Genomic DNA, 21,373 nt, shown 5'->3' on the forward strand with positions numbered 1-21,373 from the left:
CTAGCTACCTTCCAAGAGCAACTCCAAAGGAGTAGACCAAAGATGAAGTCCTCTAACACCAAAGCCCAAAGGAGAAGATTCAGGAGCAGAAGCAGTCCTATAGCCAAAGACCAAGGTCAAAGTTCCCTTAGACAGAAATTTCAGGACTTTTTATAGTCCTTTTCCCACATCACTTCCTGTCCATTCCTCTACTTTACAGGAACCAATTGCAGTCTTTCAATTTGTCTAGCACTCCTCAAAGGCAGGGCACTGGCCTCTGGAGTTGTCACCCACTTTAGTAAGTGACTTGTGAACTCTCTTACTTAGTGCTAAGGAAGTAGAAGTTAAATAAGCACACATAAATTCTCAGCATCTCTATATATTATTAAAAATGTCCTGGAAGAAGAAATAGTAAGCAATAACCTATTTAAATTAAGCAAAGATAGAATGAAATGCCTAGGAGCATATCTTCCAAAACAAATCTAAAAACTATGTGAATATAATTATAAAACATATTTTAGAGTAAGACATATTTAAATAATTGGAGAAATATTAATTTTGTGCTTGGGCAGAGACAACATAATTAAAATTACAATCCTAACTGAATTAATTTACTTTTTCAGTACAATCTCAGTTAAAGTAATAAAAATTATTTTATTGAACTAGAAAATAATAATAAAAAGTTCACTTAGAAAAGCAAAAAATGAATGTTAAAGTAAATAATTAAAATATATTAAGAAGGAATGCTAGAAGTACTATATTATAAACTTGTAATTATCAGAATTTTCTGGTACTGACTAAGAAATATGAAAGTACATCAGAACCAATATACAACAATAGTTATAAAATTATCAAGTCTTGTGTTTGACAAAGGTAAAGTTACACATTTTTGGAATAATAATTCATTATTTGGTATAAATTATTGGAAAAATGATTAACCAATTTGGCAGAAACTAGATATAGACCAATATTGTTTACTACTTACTAAAATAGATACTTGACCTAGGTATAAAAGGAAATAATATAAACAAATGAGGAAAAAGAAGTTTCCTATCAGATTTATGGTTTTGAGAAGAATTTAATAATAAACAAAATATATAAAATATTTTAACATCTAAAACGGATAATTTTGAATACATAAAATTGGAATGTCTTTGTACAAATAAAACTAATGTAGTCAAGAGAAAAAAGAAAGCAATATGAAAAAATGATTGATAGTTGATTTCCTGTATAAATATCTAAATTATTTAGAGGACAAGAAGAACTCATTTTACCTATGACATTATACAAGACATATATCCATACTAACTATGTTGCCAAAAAAATTAGGAAAATAAAGTGAGACTATTTTACTTCAATTTGCGTTCATAGTTAGTGCCTCTTCCTAGAGGTAGATAGTAATTTTCATCATGAGTTCTTCAGAATTTTCCTGGATCATTTTATTGATCAAATTAACTAAGTCTCATATTTAATTATCATTTTGACATTGCTGTAACAGTGTGAAATGATGTGCTTTTGCTGCCTTCATTTTGCATCAGTTCATAAAGATGTTTTCAAGTTTATCTGAAATAAGTCCCTTTATTGTTTTTATAGCATAATAATTTCCTATAATAATTACATACCATAACTTATTTAGCCAGTCTCCAACTGAAGGACATTCCCTCAGTTTCCAATATTTACCATTGAAAAAGGAGGTGTTATAAGCATTTTTTGACACATCAGATTTCCCTTCCCTTTTTTCTGATCTCTTAGAAATACAGACCTAAAAAGGATATCTAAACTTTTATAGCACAATTCCAAAGAGTTATCCAAAATGGCTGGATCATTTCACATTTCCACCAAGAATCCATTGGTTAACTAATTCTCCTACATACTCTCCAGTATTTGTCATTTTTCTTAGGTGTGAGTTGTTTAATTTGCATTTCTTTAATCAATAGATTTAGAATATTTCTTCATATAACTATTGATAACATTGATTTCTTCTTCTGAAAGCTGCCTATGCATATCCCTTAACCATTTACCGATTGACAAATGGCTTTATACACACACACACACACACACACACACACACACAAACATACATATACATATATGATTGTATTTCCTATATATTTGGGCAATAAGGTCTGTGAAAAACTTGATGTAATTATTTATATTATCCTTATATATAGAACTTTTTATTAAAATGTAATTTCTCCAATAACCTCTTTTAATTAGGTCTAATTTTGCTTTTGCTTTGTCTAATATTTTCACTATCTTCCCTATTTTACTTCTACTGAAGCATAGTAGATTCAGCTTCAACCACTTATTTTGAACATTGTCTGTTTTTTTGTTTCAAGAGCATTTCTTCTAAATAATATATTGTTAGAATTGGTTTCTGATCTGTTCTGCTTTAAGTGAATTCATCCTAAGCAAATTCACAGTTATGATTACTGTGTATTTCTCTATATCCTATTTTCTTCTATTTATCCTTCTCTTTCATTTCTTATCCTATTTCTCCTAAAAACTTTTGTTTCAGATGACTGTCTTCTTTTATTCATCTTCCCTTTTATCATTCTTTCTTCTCTTATCTCTTTCATTTCCTTTTTCCATTTAAAATTAAATTTCTTTAACTAGCTGTGTGTATTGCACCACTTTCATTCATTTCCCCATTTGTCCCTCTACCACTTTTCTTTTTTTCAAAAATTCTTCTGGATATTTTTGAGTTAACAATGAGCATTTTTCTTTGATGCTTTGGTGGCAGGTGCTTTTGCTTTCTTTCCTTATTCTGAATCTGGGTCTTGTTCTTCCATGATTTTTAGCATTTTATTGTCATGTTTTGTTGTTCTTGTTTGCTCATTTTTCAAGTCTATGTGTTGTCTTTACATTTTATATTTTATCAGAGTCTTTTTCAATTGTGGTTAGACAATCACTGTCTAAAGTTTAAATATTGTTAATATTGTTTTAAGAATTGTTTTTCAGTGTCTGCAAGTCTTTGATGCTTCAAATGAGTTATGGCCAAGGAGAAGTATGTTCATTGCTCTCTTGGTCTGTTAAGAGGCCCTTGCTCCCCTGTAGCTATAATTACTAATGCTGCTTTTTGCCCTAGAAAGGAAACCAGGTAATTTTAGGAGTTACCTTATCCAATTCTATACCCCCCCAAAATCTGATAATATAAATGAAATGGATAAGTATTTAAAGAAAGATAAATTTCTCAGATTAACAGAAAAAAATATGATACTTAGACTATCTTGTTCCAGAAAAAGAAACTGAACAAGTCATCAATGAAATCACTTAGAAAAAAATATTCCCATGGCCCCATGGATTTACAAATGAATTCTACAAAAAATTTAAAGAATTAATTTCATATTCATAGTATATTTATTAATTTAGATAGAATTCTCATTTTTATTATATTGGCTTAGCCTATTCATGACCAATTAATTTTTTCAGGTCTGACTTTCTTCTGGGAAAATGCTTTGATAGATACAATCTTAAATTATCTACAGTTATTTTAAATTAGATTTCTATTTTTATCTCTTGCTTTTTGGCTTTATTGATCATATAGAAAAATGCTGATGATTTATGGGGCTTTGTTTTACACTCTGCATATATATATATATATATATATATGTATATATATATTAAAAAACTAGCAGAAAAAAGAAGATAATATTAAGAAAAATGGGAAAAATGATAAGATGGGATAAATATATATTTCATAAAGAAGTGCATATGGAGAGGTGGTGGGCTGGCAGGGGAAGAAGACCAATACAAGGGGGTATCATTTAAAAGGCACTATAGTAAGGGGAATAATAAGAATGGAGGGGAGAAGGGGAGTAACCTTAAGAAGGGGAGGAAAGGGGGGAAACCGACTAAAAGAGAAAAGCTGGAGGTGATTGAAAGAGGGATAAGAGAAAAGATCATATTAAAGGAAGAAGTCAAAATGGACAGCAATACACCAACAGTAATCATACCTGTGAATGAGAATGGGATGAAATCATCCATAAGAAGGAAGGATATTGATGAATGGATTAAAAACCAGAATCCAGCATAAGTTGTTTACAAGAAAGACACTTGAGGCAGGTAGATATACACAGAGTAAATGTAAAGGTTAGCACAAAATCTATTGGGCATTAACTAAGAAAAAGAAGACAGAAATCACAATCATGATATCTGACAAAATCAAAGTAAAAATAGTTCTGATAAAAATAGATAAAAGGTAATTACATCATTATGAAAGGTAATGTAAACAACGAAGAAATATCAGTACTCAACATCTATGCACTAAATTGTATAGTGTCCAGATTTCTATAGGAGAAATTAAAAGGGGCTTAAGTATGAAACACATAGTAAAACCATACTAGTGATACTAAAACTCAACTCTCCCATATCCAAACTAGGCAAATTGAACTAAAAATTAAATAATAAAGAAGTAAGTGAAGTAAAAGAAATAGTAGAAAATTAAAGCTAATAGATATCTACATAAAAATAAATAGGGATAAAAAGGAATATATTTTATTTTCAGAAGCACATGACACATACAAAAAGATTGACCATGTATTAGGGCATAAAAACATTGCAAACAAATGTAGGAAAGCAGAAATAATAAATGCATTTTTTCAGATCATAATGTAACTTCTTAAAATCATAATGGGATAAAAATTATAATTAGGAAGGGTGCATGGAGGAGCTTAATGAAATCAATTGAGAATTAAATAATCTAATTCTTCAAAACTAGCAGGTTAAAGAACAAATCATAGAAAGAATTATTGGTTTCATTGATGAAAATGATGAGGAGAAAACATATCAGAATTCATGGGATACAGCCAAAGTAGTACTCAGGGGAAAATTTATATCCCTGAGTGCCTATATTAATAAAATAAGAGAAAGAAGAGATCAAAATATTAGGCATACAACTAAAAAAGAGCTAGAAAAAGAAAAATTAAAAGCTCTTAAATAGAGAGCAAATTGGAAATCCTAAAAATCAAAGGAGAAACTAATAAAATGTAAATTAAAAGAAATATTGAATTAATAAATAAAACTAAGACATGACATTTTAAAAAAATAAAATGAATAAAATATTGGTTAGTCTAATTTAAGAAAGTAAGAAGAGAATCAAATTAACAGCATCATGAATGAAAAGGTGGAATTTCACCTCTAATGAAGAGGAAATTAAGGAATTATTAAGTGCAATTTCTCACAATTATATAACAATAAATACGGCAATCTAGGCAAAATAAATGAATATTCACTAAAATATAAATTGCCTTGTTTAATGAAAGGAAAAATAGAATACTTAAATAATCTCATCTCATAAAAAGAAATTGTACAAGTCATCAAGGAACTCTCTAAAAAAATTATCAGGGTCAAATGAATTCACAAGTGAATTCTACCAATTAATTAAAGAACAATTAATCTCAACATTATACAACTTATTTGTCAAAATATGCAAAGAAGGGATGTTAAATTATTTTTGTAGCACAAATATGGTACTGATTTCAAAGCCAGGCAGACCAAAAACAGAGAATGAAAACTATAGAACAATCTCCTTAATTAACATAGATGCAAAAATCATAAAATACTATGTAAAAGATAACAGCAAGAGTTATCACAAGGATTATTCACAATGACCAGGTGGGAATCATACCAGGAATGCAAGGATGCTTCAATATTAGGAAAACCATCCATATAATTGACCATATCAACAAACAAAGTAACAAAAATCACACAATTATCTCAATAGATGCAGAAAAAGTTTTTGACAAAATTCAACAATCATTCCTATTGAAAACACTAAGAAGTATAGGAATAGAAGGTCCAATCCTCTAACTAATAAAAAGTACATGTTTCAAACCATCAGCAAGTAGCATCTACAATGGGAATAATTTAAGAGCCTTCCTAACAAGACCAGAAGTGAAGCAAGGATGTACATCACCACCTCTATTATTTAACATAGTTCTAGAAATTCTAGTGTTAGCAAATAGAGAAGAAAAAGCAATAGAAGGGACTAAAGTAAGCAATGAAAAGACTAAAGTATCACTCTTTGCTGATGATATGATGGTCTACTTAAAGAATCCTAGAAAATCAACTAAAAAGCTAGTGGAAATAATTAACAATTTTAGCAAAGTTGCAGGATACAAAATAAAGCCACATCATCAACATTTCTATATATTTCCAACACAACTCAGCAGCAAGAAGTAGAAAGAGAAATTCCATTTAAAATCACCCTAGATAATACAAAATATTTAGGAATCTATTGGCCAAGTCAAACACAGGAAGTATATAAACACAACTATAAAACACTTTACACACAATTAAAACTAGATCTAAACAATTGGAAAAAAAAACATTAATTGCTCATGGGTAGGACAAACTAATATAAAAAAAATGACAATCCTACCCAAATTAATTTACTTATTTTGTGCCATAACTACCAAGAAACTTTTTCGCTGTATTAGAAAAAAATTATACAAAGTTCTTTGGAAGAACAAAAGATCAAGAATATCAAGGGAAATAGTGAAAAAAATGTGAAAGATTGGGGCCTAACCATACCAGATCTTAAACTGTACTATAAAGGCATGATCATCCAAACAATATGGTACTGCCTAAGAGAAAGAAGGGAGGATCAATGGAATAGAGTAGGGGTAAATGATCTCACCAAGCTAGTGTTTGACAAACCTAAAGATCCTAGATTTGGGACAAGAGCTCACTGTTTTTTAAATACTGGTGGTAAAATTGGAAAACAGTGTTTAGAGATATTAGGTTTAGGTCAGCATCTCAAACCCTATGCCAAGATAAATTCAGAATTGGTTAATGACATAGATATAAAAAGGGAATTTATAGTAAATTAGGTGAACTTAGAATAGTATACCTGACAAATCTATGGGAAAGGAAAGAATTTAAGACCAAGTAAGAGATAGAGAACATTACAAGAGACAGAGAACATGTAAAATGAATAATTTTGATTACATTAATTTTTGTACAAACAAAACCAATGCAACCAAAATTAGAAGGGAAGCCACAAATTGGGAAGAAATTATAACAAAAACATCTGACAAAGGTTGAATTTCTCAAATTCATGAGGAGCTAAATCAATTTTCAAAGAAATCAAGCCATTCCCCAATTGACAAATGGTCAAGGTACCTGAATAGGAAGTTTTCAGATAAAGAAATCAAAACTATCAATAAGCAAGCAAAGAAGTGTTCTAAATCTCTCATAATTGGAGAAATGTAAATCAAAATAACTCTGAGGTACCACCTCACACCTAGAAAAGTGGTCAAAAGAAAAGTAATAAATGTTGGAGGGGATGTGGCAAAATTGGGACACTAATACACTGCTAGTGGAGTTGTGAGTTGATCCAACCATTCTAGAAGACAATTTGGAGTTATGCACAAAAGACTTTAAAGACTACATAGTCATCTGGGAGAAGAAGAGACCTACTCTATAAAAGAAATCAGTGAAAAATATGAAGGAAGGTGAAGCGACAACCATCAAAACAATCTTGTACTAGATAAAGAAATAGAGTGGTAGACCTATGGAATAGACAAGACAGTCAATGTGAAATGGTAAATGACCATATAAACCCTGTATTTGACAAACCCATAAATCAAAACTTTTGGAAGAACTCATCATTTGACAAAAAATGAGGAGAAAAGCACAAAAATAAATAGTAGGGGAGAATTTAGGCATAGCTCAATATCTCACACTATAAACCAAGATGAAGTCAAAATGGTTACATGATTTAGAAACAAAAGGTAATGTCATAGACAAATTAGGGGACCACTAAATAGGTTACTTGCCCAGTCTACGGATAAGGGAACAATTTTTGTCCATACAAGAGAAAGAGAACATTATGAGATATAAAGCAGACAAGTTTGACTATATTAAATTTAAAAGGTTTTGCACAAACAAAAACAATATGCCAAATATCAAAAGGCAAACACCAAAGAAAGGAAAATATTTCTCTCTCTGACTATAGCCTCATTTAAAAAACTGAGTCAAGTTTATAAGAATACAAACATTATGCAAATGACAAATAACCAGTTGAAGAAATAAAAAACACTATAGAGTTATGAAAAATTCTCCTTCATTATTAATTAGAGAAATGAAAAGTAAATAACTCTGGGATATTACCTCACATCTATCAGACTGGCAAACATGACAGAAATGGAAAGTGACAAGTTTTGGAGGGGATGTGGAAAAACTGAGACACTAATACACTGTTTGTAGAATTGTGAATGGATATAACTATTCTAGAGAGAAATCTGGAAAAATGCCCAAAGGACCATCAAACTGAACATATCCATTGACCCAGAAATACCACTACTTGGTCTCTTTTCCAAAGAGATTAAAGATAGGGAGAAAGGACCTAATTGTACAAAAAAATGTTTTGTAGTAGGTTTTTATTTTTTCTGGTAGTAATGAACTGGAAATTGGAGGGGTGTCCATAAATTGGGGAATGACCAAACAAACTGTGCTTTATGGTTGTAATGGATTTACACTATTGTGCCATAAGAATGGGCAAACAAATGACCACAAAAAAGTCAAAAGACATAGATGAAGTTATACAAAGTGAAGTGAGCAGAACCAAGAAAATACCACACAATAACAAAAATTATAGATTGTTGATCAGCTGTAAATGACCTAACTATTATCAACAAGTCAGGTATCCAGCATAATTCCAAAGAATTCATGATGAAAAATGAAATCCACAATAAAAGAAACAGAGTCTGAATGCATATTGAAGCATACTATTTTTCCCATTATTTACTCCCTGATTTTTTTTCACATGACAAACATGGAACTATGTATTGTATGATAACATATGTATGACTTAAAGCCTATAACATGCTATCTTGGGGAGGTTAGATGGGGTGATAAGGGAGAGAACATGGATTGGAAAATGTCATAAAAGAGATGGTAATAATTATATCAGGATCCATGATCACCTGTAGCCATAAAAACCATACTCCTTTCTGCCTCTGACCTATAAACACCTCCCTTATTCCCTGGGGGCCAAGGGAGCTCTTCTCCATCCTGGGGCTATGGCCCAGAATTGTGAATAAGCATTGGAATTGTTTAACACCAGACCCTGTTTTTAAAGTTAGCAAAATATATTCTCTAAACTCTTTCTGACCACCTGCCAGGCTCAGGTCCACTTCCGGTGTGTGACTCTGAATGCCTCAGAGCTCTCTCTTGCCAACTTCCCAATTTATTTAAGAGTAGAAAAATTTCTTACTATGACCTTTATTTGATCCTAAGGTTCAGAGTTCAATTTCAAACTTTAGCTTAATTTTTTTAGAGAGGAATGCTGGGAAATTTTACCTGGGTTGCCACCTTTAATCTATCATCTTCTCTATTGACCCAGTGGTTTTTTTCACATATTCTGGCAATATAACATCAAATATAATCAAATGACATAATAAGTGGTAAGGAGATTTACTGCTATTGAGAATTATTAACTATTTGCTTATCCTAGGTTTGAATGTACTTAAGTAGGTGCTCATACTATAGATTAAATGAAATTTTGTTTTAATTTCAAGCATAGTTACAGTAAATTGCAAAATGTTTAGGACCCTGTTATGAAAAAAAGAGAAAAACCAAAGGTGTTCTTTTACATTCAAAATTGTTTACATTACCTACTGGACACAAAAGCCCTTACTTTAAGGAAATCATTATAAAATACAAGCACATGATCTACTCTAACAGAAATGTAAATGATCCCCTTGTATTAATTAGCTAATTTCTTCCTCTCAACAATTACCAGCTATGGAATTATATAAACATTTTTTGGCAAATCATATTATTATACACTCCCCTGCATTCCCACATTATGTAATCACCTTCTCTGGAGGTCTTTTAAAATAGCTTAGGCACCAATTTCTACAGGGTGATTTAGTTTCAGTCCTGCCTTAAGAGTGTGAAATGGACTAGCTGACCTTTCAATTTCTATTCCATCTCTAAAATTTTTTTGCTAAATATTCAGTAACACTCCTCATTGGAGCTGAGTAAGAAGTAGTAACCCGTCTATTGTTCAAAGAATGCACATTTGTCTTTAAATCAAACATTACAAAATTCAAACACCAAATAGCCACCATGTTGAAAGGGAAGGCAATATCAATGTCAGTTCCTCTGGAACATGTAGGAAAAAAACAAAAATAAAATTGTTTCACTAAAGTACATAAAAATGACCTCTAAAATACTTATGTAATTCACAAATCCAGAATTGAAAATAAATGATTAAAAATAAGTCAAGTTTAAGATAACATAATATATGTACATACAAAGATTAATAGAAATTTGAGGTAGGATTGATTCTCTGTTGCCTAGTTGACTTTCCAGATCAAACATAAGAAATCATTACCATTACATAAGGAAGAGTAGATAGGGTTTACATCTTATCTTTTGCTATATTACAAAACACAATCAAACAAAAGCGATTAACTTTAAAATAAAGCTATACATACACATTTTTTCTTTCTTTTTTTTTCTCATAGGCAATTGGGATTTGGGGTTCAATCAAGGAAATAGTTGGACAATAATATTAAACCCCAAATTTGTCAAAAACCTGAAATTTATTAAGATAGGCATTCTCTGATTCATGAAATGAAGAATTCATTTCCATTTACATCCTATACTACCCAGAGCAAATCACTCAAAATCTCTTTCCTTAGCTGTTAAATAAGTGGCAAAATGATTGTTTCCTTTCAGCTGTAAATATATCATACTATGAGCCAATGAAATCAAAGTTTATGTTGGTGTATAACAAACCATACAGGTTGCTTCCTCTCTGTGTAACAGACAATACTAATAAAAGCAATTCATAGGACTAGTAGACTGAGACAAATACAGTGCAATGTGTTCCTAACTTTTAACATGCTTACTCTTCAGAATTTTAGTCAGCAAGGATGTTTATAATTTTTTTAACCTGGGAAGGAGTGAAATGTAGCGGCATGGGGGAAAATGATACATAAAGTTAAAACATCCTTGGATAGTATTGTCCTTCTGTAAAATGAGCCACATTAAAGTTCACATAATCATATAAAAAGAGATTTCCAGAATTGAGAGTTAAGAAAAAACATGCATTGCTAGCAAAGTTAATGATTTATTTAATTTGAACTAACATATTTGTAGTACTTCTAATTTTTCTTTATATTGAATTATACTTACAACCATAAGTAAACAGGTTTTAATCTTTTTTTTTAATTTTAGTATATAGTATTTTACAGAAATTGAGGTGCTAGATAGGGGGCCATGTCATACTCTCTTTTATTAACAATATAGAGAAATCTAGATAGCTGTGTCTCAAATCATCATCCAATATTAGCACTTGGTATCCATTCTGTAAAATAGAGAAATAATACATTAAACATTTTTAAAGAAATAAAATTATTTTAATATTTAATTTTAATATTTTCTTCATATCACAAAATATATATTTTCCCTTATCAGTAAATACAATCTTTTTATTAGTTCTATATGGATGCTCTGTTTAATTGTTCCCTTGGTTGTTGTAGTTAACTCTTGTTTTTATGGTTACATGATTCTTCTTGTCTCCTTCCCCTTTTTCTTCCCCTTTCACCAAATTGGCAAGCAATTTCACTAGGTAATACAGTTATTATCACTCAAATCCCATTTCTATATCATTCATTTTTGTCATAGGGTAATCTTTTAAAGCCCAAACCCCAAATCATATACCCATATAAACAAGTGATAAATCATCTTTTCTTCTGGACTTCTACTCCCATAATTCTTTCTCCAACTGATAACACTCTTTATTGAAAATCCCTCAGCATTGTCCTGCATCATTGCTTTGCTTTTAGTAGCAAATTCAGCCACATTTGATCATTCCACAATGTTTCAGTTACTGTGTATAACATTCTCCTGATTGTGCTTATTTCATTCATATTCGTGTAGGTCTTTTCAGTTCTTATCAAAATAAAGCAGTTCATCATTCCTTATAGCACAATAGGATTCCATCTCCATTATATGCCACAGTTTCTTCAACCATTCCCCAGTTGGGGGACACTCCCTCATTTTCCTATTTTTTGCCAACACACATAGCAAAGCTATAAATATTTTTGTACAAGCAGAACCTTTCCCCAGATTACCTTATAGGGAAAAAAAGACCTTTAAAAAAACTTAACAAAACTAAATGGTTAAAATTAAAGCATTGATCAATGAGGTGGTGAGGACAATGATCTTAAGTCACCAAGATTGTGATTGTTCAATGAAGAATCAATTCAAAAGCAAATGCAAAAAAAATAATAAATAAAACAAGAATACTAAATTTGGTCTTCTTTTTTTTTTGCCCCTGAATATAATAAAAAGAATTCAAATTCTTTTCAAGGTGTGTGTGTGTCGGGTGTGTGGGTGTAAGTGGTATGGCAACATTATTATTCATATTACAATAGTCACTACTATTCTGTAGCCATATTGCTTGAAACTATTGTGGTTTAAATTTTGCTAACATTTACATTATGTATCTTATTTGCCTAGAAGAAGTGATTTGTCAATAAAAAAATAAACTGGGGTTAAAACTTAGCATACAACATTATGTGGTTTTAATGTACCACGAAATTGCAATTCCCACATTCAAATGAATACACATGGTGAATAATGCTAGCACTATTCTGTGTTTATATGTTTAGTTTAGTTTTATTTTATTTTTCCATAAGTGAGAACCCAAGGCAACTGACCCACAGGATCATAAATAAACACTTTTGTTTGTTGGGTATATTTTAATTGTATTTCACAAAATCAACAACCTTGTGTTAAACATCAGATTATTTACAAACATTGTTCTGCTGCTTTATTTTACCTAAGGAAAATAAATGCAGTATGAATAAAATATATTTGTTTAGAGGATTATGGAACCTACAATAAGAAGTCTAAATAAAAGATGCATTATATGGAGGGGAATTCATTGCAAAAATTACACTTAAAGTTAAAAGTTTATTGCATTAATCCTACAATAAGTGAGCTGTTTTTATGTTAATAAAATAAGCTTGAAGTATGATTCATAACCTCTAGGACAGAGTTGTGATGTCTCTTTCAAATAAGTGAAATAAATAGGGTTCACAGAATTTGCAATGCATCCTATTTAAATCATTACTTCCTTCAACAGAAAAATGAGTAATTATTTGCACAGTTGGCTCAGCAGAGAGTTCAGTCTAAATAGTCTACTTATTTTAATTAATAAAAATCATAAAGTTGACAAATTCTCAGAAAGACTGATCAGAAGGATGGCCATTATTATGACTGGATACAGATTCAGTAGGAAGCAGATGGCTTAAAATTCAATCAACCAGACCTTTCATCACCAACTCATTTTCAACACATTCAAGGCAAGCAATGCTTGGCCATACTGACCCGTCATCTATTATATCCAGTCAACTGGAGGTGAAAGGTCTCATTTCATTGAATACGTCTCAAAATCAATTGTACCCTATATGGTTCCAGAGAATTAAAGGAAATTATGTACTTGATCAAAAACAGAATATGAAATTTGTTCTTCAAAATAATTTCTCTTTTTAAACCACGATGCTACCCTTTTTGTATTTTTTTTTCTTTAGCTGATAGGGAAATACTAGCAGCTTAAGATCTCATTAATTAGTCTGATTTTTAAAAATATTCTCTGTAATAATCACTGGCTATATATTGATTAAACCTTCCAAACTAGTGATTGGTATTTTCATAGTGCAGTAATAACATCTCTCAAGACCTCAGGTCTAAGGAACCCACACCTATTTTGAGGGCAGCCAAGAATCTGGAAGTAAGTCCAGAAAAAAAAAAAAAACAATTAGAAGTCCAAATACCTTGTAAAAACCGGGTATCAAAATTTTGTCCTTCAAAGCTTATTTCCTTTTACTTCAAAAAAAGATTCAAACACTTCTCTTCTAAGATTTCAAATTGTATAGCAGATTAAGAGCAACAAATTAACTGACAAACAGAAAAAAAAAAAGATATCCCTCTTCAAACCTTCCCTCATTCCTCTCTAAGCTGAAAAACTTACCTGGCCTTTTACAGAAAAAGTTAAGGCCATTTACCTAAAGCTTTCTCTTTTCTTTTCCTCTTCATTTCATATGTTCTAGATGCTTGTATCACCTATATCTTTCTTCATTCCTTTCTCAAATGAAGAAATGGTACTTTTCCTTTTTGATATTATCTTCTTCAACACATTGTCTCTTCAATAATCCTCATTTTCTCCATTTTCTTTTTTTTAAACCTTTACATTCTGTGTTAGAATCAATATTAAGCATAGGTTACAAGGCAGAAAAAATTGGTAATGACTAGACAATTGGGGTTAAGCGACTTGCCCAAGGGCACAAAGCTGGGAAATTTCTGAGGCTAGATATGAACTCGGGATCTATCTCCCATTTCTAGGCTTGGCTTTTTATCAACTGAGTCACCTAGCTGTCCTTCTCCCTTGTCTTTTATCTCTTCCAAACTATCCAAACTAGGGGGGGTCTTCCCTACTACTCATTAGCATGCCCATCCTTCCACCATTTCCCAAATTCTTCTCTCAATACTTCTATCCTTGCTGTGATGTCATATTTTATTATCTTGGTTAAACTCCTTTAAAGGTCATGTATATAAGGAATAGCTGAACAAATTGTGGTGCATGATTGTGACGAAATACTTTTGTGTCACAAGAAAAGACAAAGAAGGTGATAAAAATAAAACCTGGAAAAAACTTCTGTGAAGTGATGCAAAACAAAATGGGCAGAATCAGGAGAACATTGTACATAGTACATAGTACATAGTGAATGATTTATTAACAATGCAAAATTCCAAGACAAATCCAAGAGTCTCATTTTGAAAAAGCTATCTACCTTCACAGAAAGAACCAATAAAGTCCAAATGTAGTTTGAAGTGTACCATTCTTCCCTTTGTTTCATTCATGAATTTTTCTCTAGTGTAAATATGTCTTTTCACAAGGTAGTGAATATGGAAATATATAGAATGACATATGAACAACCTGAATCATATTACTTGCCTTCTTGGGGAGGAGGGTGGAATGGGAGAGAAGGAGAAAGTGTGGTTTGAAAATAATTAAAATTGTATCTCTATATAATCTTTAAAAATATAACATAAACCAGGGAAATTTTATTACAAATTTCTTTAAAGGAGGCCCAATTTCTAAAATATATAAAGAACTGAGTTAAAATTTTAAGAATATATCATCCTCCTATTTATGAATGTTAAAAATGATATGAATACTGTTCAGATTAAATTAAAACTATCAATAGTCACATGGAATATTTCAATTCACTCTTGATTAGAAAAATACAAATTAAAACAACTCTGAGGCATCACCTCATTTCTCTCATTTTGGATACTATGACAGTAAAGAAAAGTAATAAATATTGAATGTGATTGCTGGTGTAGTTGTGAACTGAATAAATCTTTTGGAGGGTAATTTGGAAATATGGCCAAATGACTATAAACCTTCACATATCCTCTGATTAAGTGATATATCAGGTCTGTATCCCAAAGAAATCAAACATAGTGGGGAACTACATACTTTTGTAAATATTGTTATACCAGCTTTTTGTGTGGAGGCAAAGATTTGGAAATTGAGGAGGTATCCATTGATTAGAGAATGACTGAACAAGTTATGGTACATGATGGTGATGGAAAATTATTGTACCATAAAAATGATGAATAATATCATCTCATCATCAAAATAATGAGATAATTTAAGGAAAAAAAACAAGAAAGACATAGGTGAGTCGATGCAAAGTGAGGTGAGCAGAACTAAGAGAACATTGTTCTCAGTAACAGTAATATTGTGTCATGATCAGCTGTGAGACTTGGGGATTCTCAGCAATACAATGAATGGTCCAGGACAATCTAAAAGATTAATGAAAGAATAATATTCACATCCAAAGAAAGGACCATTGAAGTCTGAAAACAAATCAAAATATAACACTTTTTACTTCATTTTATTTGTGATTTTTATTTGTGATTTTGGTTTCATATTAGTATTTTCTCACAACATTGACCAATATGGGAATGTTTTGCATGATCACACATGTTTAACCCAAATCAAATTGCTTACTATCTCAGGAAAGGGGAAAATAATGGAAAGGGGGAGATTAATTTGTATCTTAGCATTTCAGAAAACATACTGAAAATTATTATTAGATGTAAATGGGAAAAGAAAAGAAAAAAGGGAAAAGGGAAAAATGAAATAAAAAGGACAGCTACAATCAATGTTTCAATTACCTTTCATTTTATTCTCTTATTTCTCTTCAGTCTGGCTTCTGACCTCATTATACAACTAATAGTGCTCTCTCAGAGTTATCAATTATGTATTATTTTTAAAAGAAATTACCTTTTACATATGTTCTTGCTTCTTGATCTCTGTTGGCTTTGACACTGCAGATTATCCTATTTCCCTGATAATCTTCTCTCTCTCGTTTCATGACATTATTCTATTTTGGTTCTCTTCCTACCTTTCTGTCTGTACCTTCTCTTTAATTGGTAGTTCCTCCTAAATACTTGCAAAAGGTCACTGTTTCTTAGGATACTGCCATGGGCCTTCCTGTGTTCTGTCTCTATACTATTTCATATAATCATGTCATCACTTCCTGTGGATATAATTATCAATCTCACTATAGGGAAATGTTGAAGTTAATTGAATAGAGGAGTAGCATTGTCAAATCTGCATTTAAAGAAAAGTTTTGCAGGAGTGTGAGGACATCATTTATCCTTCTTATATTTACTTATAAAATGGACCTTCCACCAAATTCCTAAAAGTCATATGAAAACAAAATAAATGAATGATTAAAAATAAACAGAAAAAAGCAAAAGGAAGATCAAAGGATTTATTGAAATCACTTGAAATTCTAAATTGGAAATATACAAAGACAATGCTGTACACTGTGGAGAATCATGGTTTCACAAAGTCTTATTTTTCTCTTCCTTATACTAAGACCTTTTCTTGTTTTCTCATATTTATAAAATTCATAATAATAAATATTTGTAAGGAAAAGAACAATTATAGCATGGAGTTTTCCTAGATAAGCTAAGGCTATTCCAGTGAAATACAGGTCTTTCAATTAGGTGGATTTGATTTATAGGTCCATGAGATGCCAAATTGAATTAATATTACTAAATATCTAATACATATGCTTGGAATGATGCTCAGTGCTGAGATTCAAGGGAAGGCAAAAGTTAGTCCCTGATGTCAATAAGCTCATAGTATAATGAAAAAGGCAACAGGGCAATAGCTATTAAAAACAAGCTATATACAAGATAAATTCAAGATAGTCTCAGAAGGATAATATTATTAAAAGGGTTTGGGTTTTTATTTTCTCAAGGCAGAATTTTAGCTGATATTTGAAAGAACCCAGAAAATGGAGATGAATAACTACCCCGAGTCTGGAGGAGGAGTGTCTCAAATGGGCAAAAATAAGGAAATCAGTGACAATGGGTCACAGAGTACCTGTGGGTGTCAAGAAGGATAGGAGAAGGTTTAAAGATATAAAAGATGGAAATGTTGAGTTAATGTATATGAAGGTATTTAAAAGTCACACAGAAAATTTTATATTTAATTCTAGAAGCAATAGAAGGTCATTGGAGTTAATTGAAAAATCAAGGGAGAAAAACACTCTCAGACCTACTCTTAAATAGGGTTCTCATACACATACATACATATATACGTAAACATCTATACATACATGTGTGTTTATGTATATATACATCTCTATGTGTAGTTGTATATATGTATTTATTTGTGGTTTGATCAACTCACTTTCTCTAGTTTCTAAAGGTTCATTATATTTTCCATCATGTTATCCTTTATTTTATGTTCTCAATCATTCATCTATTTATTCATTCACTTAAATCTGATCATGTCTTTCTTGAAGAAATGATAGACCCTGTTTCAAAGAAAAGCCAGAATTTGAAAATACCAATGTATAATGGATTTACAAGCATAAAAACTGAGCCAGAAGTATTTATTTGTATTCATTATAAAGCAGATGAATTATTCTACTGAGCCATTTGACTTTCATACAGCACCCCAAATGATAATAAAAAAGTCTTCCAGTGAGACTTTTGTGACCTGTCAATAATGAAAGTTCTAGGAAATGAAAGTGGGCAAAATTAAAGCAAATAGGAAATGATGTTTGTACTGTGAAGCATTTCATTAAAAAATAGGTGGGAGAAAAAGCTCTTGCTTTCTATATCTATGATTAATTTTTATATAGCAATAAGATACTTTAGTGAAAACCATGTGCCTGGAGGAATTGCTAGATGTGCTGAAGATCTGTGCAACCTCTTGATATGGAAGGATTGTATGATTCAAATTGCTTCTTTCATTCAATACTTTCCCTCAAGTAACAGAAACAAATCTCAAGGTAAGTCAGTCTCTCTCCCTCCCCCCCCCCATCTTCTCTCTCTATTAAACACCAAATAAGAATGGAATAAGAATATAATATTGTATAGTTATTGGTAAAAAGGAAAATAATTGTGAGATGGTGATTGAAAATCCTCAAAGTGTTTAAATGTCTCTAGGAAAATGAAATTTTAATGTTACTCTTGCTGTCGATCCACATCAGCTGAGTGAATTTGGTAGGAGTGGAGGAAAGGGGAAGGGAAAATAGCCTAAGCAAAACAAAGTTTGAATTCTTGCCATGGAGGACATGAAATGTCAACTATTTGCATGTTATTTCTTTCTCATAATTAACATTTAACATTTTTTTTTGTATTGGACTATCTAAATCAAATGGGATTGTACTCTATTACTGGTGACATTTATGCATATATGCATTCATGAAAGTTATACAATGTATGTATTGTTCATGTACCAATTCACACGGGAACAAAAGACACTAGACCTGTCTTAAGTAAAAGCTAAGTGCAAATGAGCCTTATATTCTTACTTGTGACTAGAAGTTTATATCACTTAAACTCTTTTAACCTCATTTTTCTCATTTGTATAATGAGTATATTTGCAGCACCTATTTCACAGAGTCATGGGAACCAGTCAGATAATATATATTAAATGCTTTGAAAACCTTACATTGCTGAATAAATTCTAAATATTTTAATACTGTTATGAATTGTTTAAGGGAAAGAGACAAGAGGGAAAAATCTAAATATTTTAAGTTTATTGATGGGAATGGGAGAGGAAGAAGGATAAAAAAGGAGAAGGAAAAGTTCTTAAACTTATCCCCAAACCTAAATTCTCTTAATACTATCCTAATGGATAACTTATCTAGGCTAAATAAATTAAGTTTCACCCAAACAGAACCTCACAACAAAGAGTCCAGTAAATGTGCCAAGATCCCAGAGGTAAAGTCCAAAGTAGGTCCAGTGTGAATTGATGATTCTTCTTTGGTCTTCCTTCTAACTGCCAGCTGCCAGTTCAAACAGTTTTTCTCCTCTTAATTTGGTATCTCAAAAAGGGCCAGAAAACCTGTAGAAAGATAGAAATCACAGCTACCTCCAAACCTTTCCCAGAATTCTGTTTTTTTCAGTTAGGACCTTAGAATCTTGACCCAAGCTCCCATGTGATTCTCTGTCACATGTCCTTGTCAATCAAATACAGTTCATTTTGCAGAATCATTTTTCAATCTTTCTTTGCTTACTATAATATTTAACCTCACAATACTCATTATGCCAATCAAATAGTAGTAGTAGTAGTAGTAGTAGTAGTAGTAGTAGTAGTAGTAGTAGTAGTAGTAGTAGTAGTAGTAGTAGATGATTTCATAAACTCCCAGGCTAGATCTCATCTAATTCTCTTCTCATGGTATAGTGAAAATCCTGACGTGTTTGATTTTCTCCTAAGACATCACTCATAAGGTCCTATCTTAGGGACACATCTTTTTGGTTTAAACAGTTAACATAAGCTTTTTCTAAAAGATATTCACCATGAAGGAATAATAGGAAACAAAGTATAAAGATCTCTCTAAGAAAAAGAAATTAAAATGTCTACTCAATTCTCTTACAAGTATAGCAGAACCTCATTTTATACAACTAACATGTTCCAAGACACTTCAAGTAATTTGAAACTGCACATAATAATATCCCATTATTTAATAAGTCTGTCTTTTACCAACATACCAAGGCACTTTCCAACTTTTCTTAGGCTTATCAGAGCTACCAGTATCAGGTTTATACTTTGGAGCCATAATTAATAACTAAATAGTATTAATGAAACAAAGAGAAGTGCTACTCTTACTCTTAATGGACTAGTTACAAGTGAGATCTCTGGACAAGACTGATGTAGGAAGATAATATTTGGTGCAAAGATTAACATTATTGTTTCAGAGACTGAGAATGAATGTGATTGGATGAAGTGCTGTGAGACTTTATGCTGCTTGGGAAAATGACACAAAATTAGCATGTGCTGAAATTTGTATTTTATGGATTTTTCTGACCATGTCAGAAATGAAAACATTTGCCAGTCATATATACCTAAATTTGCAGGTGTTGGATAGTGCAAAATGAGGTTCTATTGTGTGCATATGATCTAAGGAAAAATCAAGGTTAGAGAGTATACAACAACTAGGTGAGAGAGTACCACATCTAGAGTAATGAAAATCCACAATCAAATCCAGTCTCAGACACTAACAAGATCTATTACCCTGGGCAAGTCACTTAACCCTATTTGCCTCAGTGTTCTTTGCTATAAAAATGACTGGAGAAAGGGTAGACGGGAGGGGGGGGGGCTCACTTGGAATTTGGAGTATTTGGGTTCAAAGCTGGGCTCAGACACTTCCTAGCTATGTGACCCTAAGGAAAATAACTTAATTGCAATTGGCTAGCCCTTATCACACTTCTGCCTTGGAACAAATACTTGTTTCATTTCAAAGACAGAAGGAAAAAAAAAATTCAATGGATTGAGGGATGAAATGGCAAACCATACCAGTATAATTGCCAAGAATATTCCAAAGGGGGTCACAAAGAATCTTCAAAAACTACCTTCTCATAGGACACAAATTATAAAAATTATGAATGATCAATTACTGGTAAAAATATAATTTGCATCTGTGCAAGAGATTACTTAAAAGTGTATTCAGTTTTGTAGGTGTTTGGAACATAAATAACTTTACCTGTATCCTTTTGTTTAAATATCTGAAAGAAACTTTTCTTTGACCTAAATTTTTGAGACTATGGCCTAAAGTTATCAAGTCATTGCTCAGAAAAGAAGGAAAGTGTGGAAGAGGAAGGGTAAGAAGAGAAACGAGAAAAAAAATGTTTTAAAATGTAGTAGTATAAGAGGTGTGTTAATGGAAGAATTGGTCTCTAGATTTAGAGGACACAATTTCAATTTTGTGTTCCTCCTGTGTGACTGGACAACTCTTTTAAACTTTCTGCCCTGAAGTTTTCTCACCTGTAAAATGGAAAGGTTGTAAAATATTAAGCCACAATTTTAGAGAACTCATGATGAAACATA

The 21,373-nt window shown here is 31.5% G+C and overlaps 1 long non-coding RNA gene across 1 annotated transcript; it reads right to left on the reverse strand.

The window, feature by feature from the left end:
• Positions 1-10,748: 10,748 nt before the first annotated feature.
• Positions 10,749-19,442, reverse strand: LOC103092389 (uncharacterized). Its single transcript, XR_468554.3, has 3 exons — positions 19,226-19,442; positions 14,010-14,197; positions 10,749-11,302 (listed from the first exon to the last, which is right to left on the reverse strand). It is a non-coding gene; the product is annotated as an uncharacterized LOC103092389 (long non-coding RNA).
• Between the last annotated feature and the right edge of the window lie 1,931 nt (positions 19,443-21,373).

Source organism: Monodelphis domestica, chromosome 6 (assembly GCF_027887165.1).
Source record: "Monodelphis domestica isolate mMonDom1 chromosome 6, mMonDom1.pri, whole genome shotgun sequence".
Taxonomy (NCBI): domain Eukaryota; kingdom Metazoa; phylum Chordata; class Mammalia; order Didelphimorphia; family Didelphidae; genus Monodelphis; species Monodelphis domestica.